We start from the raw sequence: 15,756 nt of genomic DNA, 5'->3' as shown, positions 1-15,756 counted from the left end.
TTATATCAATCTGAAAAATAAAACAAAAACACCTCTAGCACTACCGACTAATAGGGGGATAAAAACAACAACAACAACAAGTCCAGTATAATCCCACCATGTGGGGTCTGGGGAGGGTAGAGTGTACGCAGACCTAATCCCCACCTTGAAAGGTAGGGCGGCTGTTACCGAAAGACCCTCGGCTCAAGACAGGAGAACAAGAGAGGAAAAACAAGACAAAAGGTTAGATAGGATCAAGCATATCGAAAACCAATATGAAATCAAGGAATAACAAAAGTGAGAAAGTCATGTTAGAACAGTCCAGAAAGAAAGGAGCATTAACTACTATAAATAACTGAGGCCACCAAAGTACAACGACCCAACAAATATAAGCAGTAATCAATTGCACAAATCAAATGGCAATAAAAAAATGAGCAAAACTACAACTACTAAGGTGAAAGGATTGGCCACCTAGCCTTCAATCCTAATCTGAGTCCTCCACAACGTCCAATCTAAGGTCATGTCCTCGGTGAGCTGAAACTGTGTCATATCCTGTCTAATCACCTCTCCCAATACTTCTTTGGCCTCCCTTTGCCTCTCCTGAAACCATCCATAGCCAACCTCTCACACCTCCGCACTGGGGCATCTGTGTCTCTCCTCTTCACGTGCCCAAACCATCTCAGCCTCGCTTCCCGCATCTTGTCTTCCACCGATGCCAATCCCACCTTGTCTCGGATATCTTCATTCCTAATTCTATCTCTCCTAGTGTGCCCACACATCCACCGCAGCATTCGCATTTCCGCGACTTTCATCTTCTTGACGTGAAATTTCTTGACTGGCCAACACTCCGCCCCGTACAATAGGGTCGGTCTAACCACCACTTTGTAGAACTTGCCTTTAAGTTTTGGTGGCACTTTATTATCACACAACACTCCGGAGTCAAGCCTCCATTTCATCCACCCTGCACCAATACGATGTGAAACATCGTCGTCGATATCCCCATCTCCCTGTATAATAGACCCAAGATACTTGAAACTTCCTTTCTTTTGAATGGCCTGGGTACCAAGCCTGACTTCCTCATCATCCTCACGCGGTAGGCCACTGAACTTGCACTCCAAGTATTCTGTCTTGGTCCTACTCAATTTAAATCCTTTAGACTCCAACGTCTGTCTCCAGCCCTCCAGCTTATTGTTAACTTCGTTGCGAGTCTCGTCAATCAGGACTATGTCATCCGCGAACAACATACACCAAGGCACCTCACCTTGTATTTGTCGTGTCAATTCATCCATCACCAGGGTGAATAGAAACGGGCTAAGCGCTGATCCCTGGTGCAACCCCCATCATTACAGGGAAGTGCTCCGAATCTCTTTCTACCGTCCTTACCCTGGTCTTAGCTCCATCATACATGTCCTTTATCGCTCTAATGTACACCACAGGTACGCCTTTAGCCTCCAAGCATCTCCATAGGACCTCTCTTGGCACTTTATCGTAGGCCTTTTCTAGGTCAATGAATACCATGTGCAAGTCCCTCTTCTGCTCCCTATACTATTCCACCAATCTCCTTACAATATGAATAGCTTCTGCAGTCGAGCGCCCCACCATGAATCCAAACTGGTTCTCTGAGATAGACACACCTCTCCTCACCCTCATTTCCACCACCCTTTTCCACACTTTCATAGTGTGACTCAGCAGCTTAATACCTCTATAGTTGTTGCAGCTTTGAATGTCTCCCTTGTTTTTGTACACGGGAATCATTGTACTCCACCTCCATTCTTCCGACATCTCCGCTGTCTTGAAAATGACATTAAACAACCCAGTCAGCCACTCCAAGCCTACCCTGCCTGCATTCTTCCGAAATTCCCAGGAATCTCGTCAGGTCCGGTCGTTCTTCCCCTGCGCATCCTACGAACAACTCTCTTAACCTCCTCAACCTTTATACTCCTACAATATCCAAAGTTGCGACGCCTATCCGAGTGTTCCAAGTCTCCCAACACAATGTCTCTGTCCCCTCTTTCGTTCAAGAGTTCATGAAAGTATGACTGCCATCTCTGTCTAATGCGAGATTCCTGTACCAACACTTGGCCATCCTCGTCCTTGATGCACTTCACTTGATCCAAGTCGCGTGCCTTCCTCTCTCTCGCCTTGGCGAGCTTAAATAGCTTCTTATCCCCACCTCTGTCCTCTAGTTCTGCATAAAGGCGTTCAAAGGCAGCTATTTTAACCGTCGACACTGATAACTTCGCCTCCTTTCTCGCCATCTTATACTTTTCCCTGTTCGTTCGCTTCTCTTCATCATCCTTGCTATCTACCAACTTCATATATGCCTGCTTCTTTGCTTCTACCTTCCTTTGGATTTCTCCATTCCACCACCAATCCCCTCGATGCCCACCATGGTGGCCTCGTGAGACCCCCAATACCTCACTAGTTGCTTCCCTAATGCCATTGGTCGTCCTATCCCACATACTGCTAATACAACAACAACAACAACAACAACAACAACCCAGTGAAATCCCACATCTTGGGGTCTGGGGAGGGTAGAATGTACGCAGACCTTACTCCTACCAAGGTAGGATGGCTATTTCCGAGAGACCCTCGGCTCAATAGAAGCATAAAAAAGGGAGTCAGATAAGGTTAAAAAAAAAACTAATCAAAATCAATTGAAATTATTCTCGGGTTTGCTTCTAAATTGAACAAAGAAGCTTTTAGAGGTAATTTTACAACTTATGTAATAAACATAAACTTAACTAAATTCATACTTAACACAAAATCCGCATCCACCTAAACCACCAACCAAGAATGAAAAATTGATATAGAATGAGCGATGATTTTGGACATTCTTGATTGTGGTGGCTCGATGGGATGTTTGGATGAGCTGTGTTACAGTGGTGATTTTAATGGAGGTTTTAGGTTGTTTCAATAGAGGAAAGGACGGTGGAGATTAATAGTGACTCACTGGCGGGGACGGATGTTGGTACAGTCACCATTTTAAGTCATGTTAGGTTAGATGGATCCGGAATTTGTGTTGGGATATAATTAGTTTAGGTAATTTTAAAACTAACCAATTAAAATGTGTCATGTAATAAATAAAATATTTAATTTTTTTTTCCGAAAAAGGGCCTAAAATGCCCCTGAACTATGAGATTTGGTACAACATTGCCCTCCGTCCATCTATTGGGCCAAAAATGTCTCTGCCATTAAAAATAAGAGCAATTTAGGCCTAATAGATTGACGGCAGGGGCATTTTAGAGCCCAAAGGTAAACGAAGGGCATTTTTGTACCAAAATTCATAGTTCAATGGCATTTTAGGCCCTTTTCCGTTTTATGAATATACAAGAAACTCCCAAAATCTCTCTCCTCTTCCTCGTTCTCTTGAACTCGATCTGTCTGTATCAATGGAGATCATTCATTGTATGTCTTAGTTCATGAAATTATACTGAACTCCCATTGACACTTATAGGGGAGGAAGCTGTGCAGTTTAGTGTTGATAATAGATCCTTTCTTTGTGAAGAAACTCTATTTCCGTTAAAATTTAACGGGATGTTTGGGGAGTGACCAAAAGTGAACCGCCGTGGAAAATATACTGGTCTATTAATGCTTCACGTAGGAAAAAAAAAATTATTTTGGAGTCCTGACTCAAAGTGGACTATTTTGGATTTCTGCTGAAATATATTCAAATGCGTTAGCAGTTCAAAGCACCATGCCCATAGTGATCCGAAATTTCAAAATATGCTTGGTATATTCTCTACATACATGTAATTTGATGCTCATTCCAAATGTCATTTTTCTCTTTGTTGGGTTGGAATGTTTCTTGCTTTGTCCGATTCCTCAATTTTAATTTTTGAATTGGTAGGAAACTGATCCTAGAATGAGTTGTGAACCCAAAAGAAAGCATTATATAATATTAGGAAAGAAAATTGCCCCTAGCTCAAAATGACAACAATCTAGGATGTATCCCATTTAAAATGGCAATAACTTAAGATTGATTCCTTGATGTGTGGCATCGGAGAAAGATAAAAGAACTTCATTTTGTCCTTTCCATTGTCTTGTTTGCATATACTTCAAAAAATATAAGATTGAAATGAATCAATTTGATCTACTTCTTGTTCAAAAATATAAAGTGATGGAATCATCGGAGAAAATGACAATCACCCGCCACTATACAACTATCGGTCATTATATTTTCATCGTCAGTCTTCTCTACCAATTATGATTATCATCCACCACCATACGATTATATTATTATTGACAACTTCTAGTTGCCATTGTCGCTACTTTTTAAAGTATGACTCCTTAAACACATAAAGTATACAATATGAAAGTACATTAATATTTTCTTTGATATTGTACGAATATAATATTTGTTATTAATTTATTTAAATTTATATTTATTAGTTTGTAAATAAAGATAAATAATACCAATTCAAAAACTCAAGAAAACATATTTGTTCAGTATTCATATTTTGATATAATAATCAGTATAAAATTGCATCTCCTTTGCTTGGGTAAGAGACTTCTATTTTACTCAGGAATAACAACTCTATTATATTACTATTACTTTACGATTATATAGAAATGATACTTGGGGTGGGACGAACACAGCAGTTTTGACGTGTACAAAAAACAGTGTGAAGTGTACTTTATATTGGGCCTATTATATTAGTAAAAATTAACACGTGTACTACATCTTTGTTTCATCAAACCACGTGTACTTCACCCTTTCAGACACAATCATCCATCTCTTCACTCCAATTCTCTCTGCTCGGCTGCTGTCTCCAACTTGCTTCTTGCTGCGCTATTTCAAAAATTCAAGGTATCATTTTTTTGTTCTTCTGGGCTTCTCTTGATCTATATATTTTGAGTTTTCTCCTATTTCTATCTTGAGAATTCTTTCATAAATTATGTCCTTTGACAGTCTCTAGACTCTATTGTAACTAATATAAGTCTCGTAAGTTTTCCCTCTTTTGTCTTTCTCTTGCATTATTTTTAAAAGTTCGTCCATATTTGGTTCGATGTTGGTTTATTTATTCTTCTGCATAATTTATTGCTAAATTTTCTACGGAATTCTATATGATTTTGAATGTAAGTTCGGCAAGAAATACTTTGGTTCGTCTTCTTTTTTTTTCTTCTTCAGATTTTGGTTGTGCAAAATGGTGTTTTAGTATGAATTTTTTGTTCTTTTGGATGGGTAGAACCAAGTTTGCATTTCATGGCATTCTTTGCTTAAAAATATCTTAAATGTGTTTGATTAATTCATGAGAGAGATGTACTTCTATGGTAAACTTTTTAGTTGTCATTCATATCCCATCTCTATGTGCTTGTTTCTTAAGTAAGAATGCACCTCTGCATACATGTTTTCTTCTCTATGTTTGAGATCATTTTTATTTTATTAACAAGCCCAGGTCTCATTAGCTTCCATCCCATTTTCTTTGAGGGATTCAAAGTGTCCCTTCCTCTTCTGGTAAGCTTCTCAGTACACTCTTTCAATTTCTCTAGTGTTTCTACAGAGATTGTGGTGATAAGAAATCTTTGTTGTCTTTTTATTTTCAGTACTTTGGTTTTTATTTTCAGTACTTTGGTGGGTATATGATAGATTTTTTTTTTTGGCAGTTTATTGTAGGATTTTTTACTTGCATGTTCCTAATTTGGATGGATTTACTCATGGATGTTTGGAAATTGGTTTGTCCCTTCTTATTCTTCTGGCCTTTTTTTATAAGAACTTTATTTGGTATATCGCTCTCAGAATTCATGCTATATTATTTATTTGTAAAACATTTCCTGTCAATATTATTGTAAAGCTATATCTTCGGCAGACACATGGCACCGAGATTCAACATCGACCGAATAACAACTGACACACTTGATTGAACTTGAAAAGTTCAAATTGTGGACATGAGTCGCGAGCAAGAAAGCCCTGAGAATAAAATCATCTTCCAAAATCTGATTTTGGAAGATGAAGAGGTAATTTCAGCGATAGTAGTAGCATCTCATTTGCTTTATATCGAAATATAATTTACCTGCATCTAAGACACATATTCAACTTTACATGAGGAACAACTTAGGGCAGTTGTGTATGGTGATGATATTTGACATTATGCAGACAAGCTTAAACCCTCGGAGACATATCTGATCTCCACCGCAAGAGTTCGAGTTTCGCCCAATGCGTATGCACCACTACATAAACTTTATTGGGTACTCGACAAAGAAACTATAAATAGTTGAACAAGTCAAGCTGACTGATGAGCGTGAGAAACCACTTCCACCATCGACTAAGCTGAGCGTCATAACTTTTGACCGCATCGCTCATATGACTCCTAATTTTTCTACAGATATTGGTATACCGCTCCTACCAACTGCTAGCATACTGAAGTATATATGTTTATACATGTACACACTCATTGTATTTCCTTATTTCTTACTAGCAGACATACTAGGAGTCGCTCTCCGTTGCGGCCCTCCAAAATATGCAGGTGGCCTTCAAAAACAGGTACCGAGAGATTACCGTTGTTGAAAATCAGTAAGTACAAAATTCCAGATTATATGCCATTATTTTCCTTTTGAAAATATACATATATCCTTATGATAGATGCATCCTTGAGTAAAAGTAATACGTATGCCTTGAGTAGAAAACTGTCTGCTAACTCTACCAAAACCACAAAGGGGTTAAAAAACCAACATGGAAGTACGGATTTTTACCCCTTACCCAGAGCATTAACCTTGAAATATGAAATAACATTATTCATGCATGTATCAGCAGAAGCAGGTACTATTTAGAAGATGGCTTCATTTATGTGTTTACTATGCAAAGAGATTGTTTACTATGTAGTGTAAGGGGGATGTCTTTGTGTATCTCATTTGTTTGCATAAAGTGATTTATTTGGTGGTAGCTAGAAGGAATGCATTATTTTCTTCAACTTTGGCTATGTGATTTTCCCCCTTTGTTGTCACATATTACCAGTGCTGATATGGAGGAGTGGAATGGAAATATTTTTGTGCCTATATGATTGCAGTATTAACAAAGTCACAATGTATGTGATTTTTTTGGTAATTGTTTAGTCTGATGGTTACTTAGGTACAAAAAGTATCATAACTTTGAATATGAGACATAACCCTAGAGATGAACACAAAGAGTACTCATTCTAATCATCACTCTGTGACTGAAGTCTGAATAAAATTATCTGGTTGAAAGAGAAATTAGGTGATGTGCTTAAAAAGTTGCTCTTGCAATATGGTACAGATAACTGCAACAGATAAGTAAGCAGGTACTAAAATTTTTGAAAACCGAAAGTTATCATTATGAACTATGTGTGTTTAACTATCTGCTGTGGTCTGTACCCTGTTTTCTTTATTCTCTCTTTTGGTTAACCGGAAGGTTGACAACGAGACTAAAGCTTAATGACATCAGAAGAGAATCCATGAAGTTAAAAATGGAACTTTAAAGGGTAAAATCGGATCTGTTGTATAAATTCTTGAAGTACTTTTATGGCTGGTCTCTTGCTTGGAAATATAGAAAAGATATCTCTGAAATTGCTGCGATGACAATCGCAGTAAGGCCTCAAAAAGCGGCACTTCAGTATACCTTAATTACAAACCACACCAATTGAGATGTTGGCATACTTTAGTTTGTGCAAAGTAATTTTTATACATCTTTTTTCATATGAAGTTGTTTGTAACTTTGCAATTAACTATATGAGGATCTATATGCTAAAAATTTCCTAACAACGTTTGTAAAATATGTAAAATAGCTGTACCTTTTGCTTTACAAGTCTTTAACATCCATTTTTTTGCACTTTGAATTTCAACTTCCTTAATTGATTGGTGTTTGTTTGCTTTTTGAAGGTACTTCAAAGCACTCTCCTCTGATGTGGTATTTGTAATAGTGAAGGTTGGCGATTAAGCTGCGGATGATAGCTTCGGCCCATTGTAGATGTTGAATTTGAATATGCTTGTGTTGTATTCGAAGATACAAACAGTTCTTATATTTTTTGGGGTATCATGTCTATTGAAGATGGTTCAACCATAATGTATTTTTTATGTCTTATGCACATGTTGTATATAAATGTATGCTATTAAGCACATATTGGAGTGATATTATGTTGATTTTATAAAATTATTGACTCTACCCATATGGTAATATGGAGAAGACGAAATTGTTTCAAGCATCGATAGAACCAGAAGTGCTCCTATCGATAGAACCGGAAGTGCTCCTTCTTTTATATAGAGGACGGTTTATTCAAATCACTGTAGTGCAATTGCTTGGTCTGAGATAGAACAACAATTTAATTATCTTAGCACGTACCATCTAGTATGAAAAAAAGGGCAGATATACTATTTTTAGTTTTTTAAAGTTCATAGTCAAAAGGAGTTTTAGTTCGTCATCATTCCTTTTCTCCTTTCCCCAAGACATAAGCTTTCTTAGCAGGCCTCTACTAATTTTTCTAAAATTTCTTTAAATTGATTTTTTTAATTAGTACCCCAAAAGGCATAATTTAATTCAACTGTTTAACTCACATCAGAATGCAATGGTGCAGTTCATGTATCATTTTCGTTCTAGAAGGCATTTTGTTTATTGTAGCCGTATGAAACAAAAAAGACCTTTTCTAGCAAGTGTTTCTAGTTGTCATTTTCAATTATAGTAATCCAATTTCTCAATCCCAAACTAAAATATTCTTAACCCTTTACATGTACATTCCATTTAGGCAAAATATTGAAATACAAATTGCCAGTATTAAATAACAACGTTAACATTATTGACTATGACTTCTTTTCTTTTTTGGCAAATGGAGAAGGAAAGTCCTAATTGAGAAGTAACACTACAAAAAAAATATAATAATAATAATAATACAACAAAAGAATTAGCAATGTACAATTTCTGTTGCTAAACAAAAATAAAATTCGTCACTAATCATATTTAATAATGAATTGGCAATTAATTATGAAAAATATTTTAGTTATGGGCTATTTAGCAAAAGACTTAACAACAAATTTCGTAGCTAATTCCTATTTTTCGTAGTATAAATTATTATTATTATTATTATTATTATTATTATTATTATTATTATTATTATTATTATTATTATTATTGTTATCAATTTAATACTACTATTATTATTGTCCAGGGTATCACAGAGTGGACTTATTCCTGTGTTAAGCCGCCCAAATAAGACAAGAAAAACCTTTTGGGAATCTTTCCCTATCAATTGTCGTCTTCTATTGATAAATATATACAAAAGAAGAAGAATGAAAAATACAGCACTCTGTTCAAGCTATGTCTTCTGTGCTTCAGTCTTCACTCCATCTGATATCCTTTTTCTATATTTAATTTTTAGGTAAATATCTTTCACTCAAAATGCTGAATTTCATGTTAACGAATTAAATTCAACTTTTATTGATCTCGTTTTGATCTCAAATCTTTCTTGACATTTGAGTAGAGTTCACATCATCAAATACACTCGGTTAAGGGGTTATTTGCCGGAGGTGTCTTATGAATATGGCCATTGTACAAAATTTGTTCTCAACAAGGGTATACAGAAAGACTCTTGTAAAGCTCAGGAAATGGCTGATATTAAAATGAAAAGCCAATGTGATATTTGGAAAATTCTGCAGAATAATAAGGTTGGTAATGTTTGATTTGGAGAACAACAAAATTATAGGTGAGGAAACTATTTTTGTTATTGTTAATAACCATCTGATGTTCGAAATATATTGGCCCAACTGATCTAAATCTTCGTCGTGTAGAGCCATATTTAAGAAGGAAGTGCTCCCTACCAGTTGAGGAAACTAATTAAGCTGTCTTGTGATGTTACTAGTACGTGGCTTATTGTTAGAGAGTTCCACATTGCAGATATTCTTTTTTTGATACATTGAAAAAGACTAAATAAATATCTTAAAATCTTTCATAAATAAGCTTTACACGACATAAATCTGCAAGGAGCAGAAACTTCATTTCCTTGACTGTATCTTTTCAAATTATCAAATCATCTCCTGGTTGTGTCCATCGTTCTCCAGAAAGTCGGCGCATTTGTTTGAATCCCTCCATATATGTTTAATGGTGACCCTTTTAGCATTCAAAAAATATTTATAATCTTCAACAATGGCCTTAAGTAGGTGATGTTGTATGTCTTCCTTTGTGATAAGCTTGTTAACAAGTAGACATTCTAAGTTTACTTCTAATTCAATGTATCCCAATTCTTTTGCTAATTATAACCCTTTTTAATGCTCCAAGTTATGTAACGAGGCTTGAAATAGACTTGACTTTACTGAGTATTCTAACATCCACTTTCCTTAATTATTTTTAAAGATCCACCAAAAACAGCGTCTTCAGTTTTTTAGTCTATTTGATGTATAAAATTATCAAAATGTGAATGATATTTTGCCACTTGCACATAATATTATGGAGCACAACGAACCAAATATTGAGGTTAAGCATCAAAATACAATTTCAATGTCGGTGTGACATGATTGACATCCGATCCTAACTTCCCTTCAAGCGAATACTACAGCTAACTATCCGATCATAACACTTATTGAACTAATTGAAAATAACTACCCAACATTGTATTAGCTGAGTATAGCTTAATCTGAATTAAAACCTAATGAACGAAACTGAAAATTTCAACAAAACAGAAAGATTGTAATCTGAAAACTAAATGTTATCCACTAGACTAAATGATGAGCCTCTAAAGATTTCTGAATTAAAATTTGTTTTCTGAACGTCTCCTAAAATATCAATTAATATTGAAAATAAAAGGCCTAATGCATATGCGGCCCCCTAAACTTGTCCTTTTTGTCAATTTTGACACCTCAACTAAGTGTTGTTCCTATTGAACCCGTGAACTCGTCCTCAAGTGTGTCTATCAAACACATCCGACTTACATAGTATTCCATCTTCAATGTAGCAACATGTTAATATATATTTTAATTTATTTATGTCATCTTTTAGCTAAGATTGGCAACAATTGAGAGGGAAAAAAAGAGTAGTTCTTGATTAAGCTAGCATTGGAAGTGCAAAACCAGCAGAAACCGACACATCCGTGACCTAAAGAATAGCTTACCACATGTTTAAAATATTACTCTACCTTCATTTCCACAATTGAATTCTGCTTCTAATAAAAATCAGATTTAGGGGTTTGATAGATACACTTGAGGACGAGTTCAGGGGTTCAATAGGAACAACACTTAGTTGAAGTGCCAAAATGGAAAAAAGAGGCAAGTTTAGGGGGCCGCATATGCATTATACCAAATAAAATAATAGAGAAGGATCTCACGCCGAAAAGAAAAGCAAAGGTAAGTTGGACTGCAAACTAGACTAACTTGGGACGCAGTCAGTAGTATCTCTGCATCCAAGAAAGCCGAATCAGGCCGTCGCGGGCTAACTATCATCTACCGGATACCCAATATATCCATGGACTACCAACTAATAAAGCGGAGCAAGACTTTCCATGTAGAAACATAATAAAGAAGAAAACACATTTCACAAGTAAATACGAAAATCATATGTCTAAAAATAGGCATAAGCTAGTAATTGTTACTATAGACTGATAACTGAAGCTGAAATTGAAATTTAAGTTATTTTTAATTAAAATAATTTTTTGATTAAAAGAGTTTTTCACACTATGGCCCTGCATACTTGAGGATCTGGAAACACGGACGGGAAGTATTGGCCTATTTCCCCAACAAACAATAGCACATGCGAGCGTGAGGTAACCTTGACCCTCGTGTCACTCACACAGGGAAGGTTGGCTATTTCTCTCAAGCTAAATGTGATAAGACCACTTACTGAAACTGAATTGAATACAAGTATCACAAACAATGACACATAGAAAGAAGTGATTCATGTAGGCTTGTAATTTCTTAAAAACTGAAAAAATTAGCCTACAAATCACACGGGACAACAACCATTACATGTAATACTGTCACATCTTCATCGAATACATAGGGCATGTTAATGTTGTACGAGGATTCTCTTTTAGTAAGGTAAGCCTTAACTTATCTCGAGCTACAAGCTTAACTTCAACTTTCCGTGTCCTTTAAGTAATCCAACACAATTCATCATTCACCTGATAATCAGGTTCACTGGAAGTCAATAAATATTGAAAGGTTTCTACTTTACTCGCTTTAACTTAGAAATTTTGATTCAAATTATCGAATTTGTGGATTTTTCTCTTAATGCGTTAAAATCAAGTTTTCCCGCTCTATTCTTAATATTTTAGTAGATCAATCAAAATCATGACTAATAATATTTCCAACCATTACCATAACGAAGATCCACCTTTCCACAAACTTTTCAATGAATTCCATCAATGGAGAATTAGAGTTTGTTTAATTCTTTTCCAACGGCTAACTTGGCTTAAGTTCGTAATTAGTAGTCATAATAAAGTATTGATACTATAGCAGTGTCAATAGAATTATCTCAATGTGATGAAATTGAGTGATCTAAGCCAATCTATATCTATCTATATATTATTAAAAAGAGGATAGTTTGCCCTAGAATCTTGACAAGTGACAGCATAAGATTATGAGACATGATAGTTTTAAGACAAAAAATAGTTAATTAGTTAATAATTAGGTATTAGTTATTGTTTAGAATTTTTTTAAAAATAAATTGTATTTGTATCTTTCTTTGTATCTTTTAAAGAAAAGCTGCACGTAACTCCCCATTTCCTCAATCCCACGTCTCCATATTAAAATTAATAGCCTGTTTGGCCAAGCTTCTAAAATTCGCTTATTTTAAAAAATACTTTTTAAAAAAAGTACTTTTCAAAAAAATATTTTTGGCGAAAAGCAGTCTGTGTTTTGACAATTAATTAAAAAAATACTTTTGAGCAGCAATTAGTGTTTGACCAAGCTTTTAAAAAGTGCTTCTATTTGTATTTTTCTCAAAAATACTTTTCAAAAAGTGCTTTTGAGCAAAAGCTATTTTTTTAGCTTTTGAAAAACTGCTTCTGCTATTCCCCAGAAGCACTTATTTTCTCCCAAAAGCTTGGCCAAACACCTCACTTTTTTTTTTTCAAATAAGCAGCACTTATTGAAAAAATAAGTACTTTTAAAATAAGCTTGACCAAACAGGCTATAAATCTGGAAAACAAAATGCAAAAAAAGGATATCTACGAAACGGAGGTAGTTTATCCATAAAAGGAGGTAGTTTTTCTTTCATACTTACGAGGGAAGTTATATTTATCTTCAGAGTAGAGTAGTGAATGCTTCAAGATTTACCACTTTCACAAAATGGGGAGAAACCCCCCTGCACGATGCGGTAGTTCATAACATTAAAAAAAAAAGTACTTTATTCAAAATAAATCACGTTTTCCACAAAAGAAGTGTTTGCGCATGCAGTTTTAAAACTGCTGGTGCACGCATATATGCTTGTTATACCCCATTTAAACGGGTTAAAGTAGAGTATAACATATTGGTGATCCCTATTTTGTTTATTTTAAGGAGTCGCCACCTAATTAATTTAACGGTGAATTAGGACACCTAATTTATTAATTAAGGTAAAGCTAACTAGACCTCCGTTAATAGTCTGCTTAACTTATGATTCTAGGTAAGGGTTCTGATTAGTCTAAAGGGAAGGGATTAGGCATCCTCTAGAATCCGTTAATTACGGTTATCCGGTCAAACTTAGGTTAATTAATTAAGGCTAAATATGATGCTTAAATTTTAAGAAACTGGCTTGCAAATGTTACTAAGGTTTTAAAGGAAAATATAATAATGCTATTTAAAACTAACTTGTAGAAAAATATAGTAATCTGCATAAAGGAAAACTTTAAATGCTTTTGAAAATAAGACTTATAAATGATGTTAAGACTTGAATGAAAATATAATAATGCTCTTTAGAATGAGACTTGTAGAAAATATGATAATTTGCATAAAAGAAGATTTTAAACGCTATTTAAAATAAGACTTATAAATGTTGCTAAGGTTTTGAAAAATATAATAATGCTTATAAATGTTGTTAATGCTTTAAATAGAAATACAGTAATGTTATTTAAAATAAGATTTGTAGCAGATTCAATGATTTGCATAAAAGAAGACTTTAAATACTATTGAAAGCAAATCTGAAAATATAATGGTTTGTATATAAGTGATAGGTTTTAGCAAATTTGAACTTTGGATAAAATTATGTTAATAGGACGATGCAACAAAATCCAGCTTTATTTTTTCATAAATACGATGCAAAAAGACGTGGGTTTTCTTTCTCTTTTATTAGCTTTATTTAACTACATTCGGCTAAAATATGTATAATTGGACCAATCTAAATTTTTTATAAAATATACTTGGGTTACTAGTTACATATTAGTGACGTTTTGAAATCTTTAAGATAGTAAAAACAGGACGTGATTCCCTTGGCTCAAAATATGTAGTCATGCTATTTTGAAAATCAATTATTCCAATAAAAATAAATATACTATAAATAGTTTTAACATAAAAAGAAGAGAATGAAACTTATGGGATTAATTGTTGGTTTTCCTTAAATTAACTACCCACTACTAAAACTAAACCCCACTAATTTTGCTAAGGTTCATCTAAATTAAGAAAATAAAGCAAAATAAAGAGTTAGTCGTGCAAGGCAGATTAAAATACACAATAAAATGGGATAGAGGAAAAAATATATCGGATCTGGCCCATTTTTAGGCCCAACTGCTGCGGACTATTCATGTTTTTGGGCTTTGGCCCGGAATTTCATTTCTTTCTGTTTTGTTTTGCTGCAGATAGGGCTGGACAGAGAAAAGTTACGTTGGGCTTTTAGCCCAACCCCGAATGCGGAAGAAGACGAGTCCCTTGGACTCATATGCGATGGTCATGCATAAAATGAAAAGAAAAGGATTAGTATACAATCAACGAATAAGGTTAAACATGTAAAAAATATAAACTCAAAACAGCTCGGTAGATTATGTATATACTATGTATATTCAAGTATACCTCATGTATACACATTCATAGGGATGTATAGAAGGTTAATATTGGAAAGCTTTCGCCCCCGTCTTCCAGATGTTGCACAAGTTCCAAGAGATTTCGTGAATCCCGGGCATGGCTAACACCGGGGAGGGTTCAAGCTTGATCCATAATGACCAATCTAACCCCCCCCCCCCCCCCCCATTAACATGTTCTCATAAAGGTTTACCAGTAATATACATAACCAACTGAAATATACTTGCAAACAGCGTACAAAATCTATACAACACCAAACTGATAACAAACTATACCCGAGACTCGCTAATACATGTTTACTCATACGAAAATGCATATGATCTAGACTAAGCGTATTCGCAACATTCAACCACTTGAAGAATTTAAATCAGGCATTTTGCATATGTAGCACGTGCATAGTTTAAAAAAAAAAGTGTGTTGCCAATTCATGATACATAACAAGTCCAAACATAATAGGTAAATGATATACAAAATATCTACTGAATTCAGGAGAGATTTTATGGTATTCAGGCACATTTTCCAGCTCATATTCTTTACATTAACAAAGCAAAACACTAATATTTGTAGCAAAATGTCATCACTTCCAGTGGCTTATAATACTAAAGCTATAGCAAAATATCATCGCATTTCAGTTCATATTTTAGTTGTTTCCAGAAAGAATCATTTCAGCACTCATTAAAGCCTAGACAGCACCTAATCCCCACAAACCCGACTGAAATTATGCCATTTGAAAGGGGTTGATCATGTTTAGAGGAATGCTTGCACGCAGGGAATCGTATAAGGGAGAACAGTTGCGTTCAAAAATAGGATGGTCTTTTATGTCTCCAAATCTCCAACTCGAGTTAAAGA

At 35.0% G+C, this 15,756-nt stretch overlaps 1 long non-coding RNA gene across 8 annotated transcripts; it reads left to right on the top strand.

Moving 5' to 3' along the window:
- The first annotated feature begins 4,692 nt into the window (after positions 1-4,692).
- Positions 4,693-8,098, top strand: LOC132615838 (uncharacterized). Of its 8 annotated transcripts, none has more exons than XR_009572862.1 (6): positions 4,693-4,789; positions 5,379-5,437; positions 5,587-5,937; positions 6,077-6,311; positions 6,402-6,493; positions 7,816-8,098. It is a non-coding gene; the product is annotated as an uncharacterized LOC132615838 (long non-coding RNA). The 8 variants fall into 8 exon arrangements; XR_009572866.1 differs by having other exon boundaries at positions 4,719-4,924; XR_009572861.1 differs by having other exon boundaries at positions 4,719-5,437; positions 5,587-5,655; positions 5,790-5,937.
- The last annotated feature ends 7,658 nt before the right edge of the window (positions 8,099-15,756 follow it).

The sequence above is a fragment of the Lycium barbarum genome, chromosome 10 (assembly GCF_019175385.1).
Source record: "Lycium barbarum isolate Lr01 chromosome 10, ASM1917538v2, whole genome shotgun sequence".
Classification (NCBI taxonomy): domain Eukaryota; kingdom Viridiplantae; phylum Streptophyta; class Magnoliopsida; order Solanales; family Solanaceae; genus Lycium; species Lycium barbarum.
This window is presented reverse-complemented; position numbering and strand designations above follow the sequence as displayed.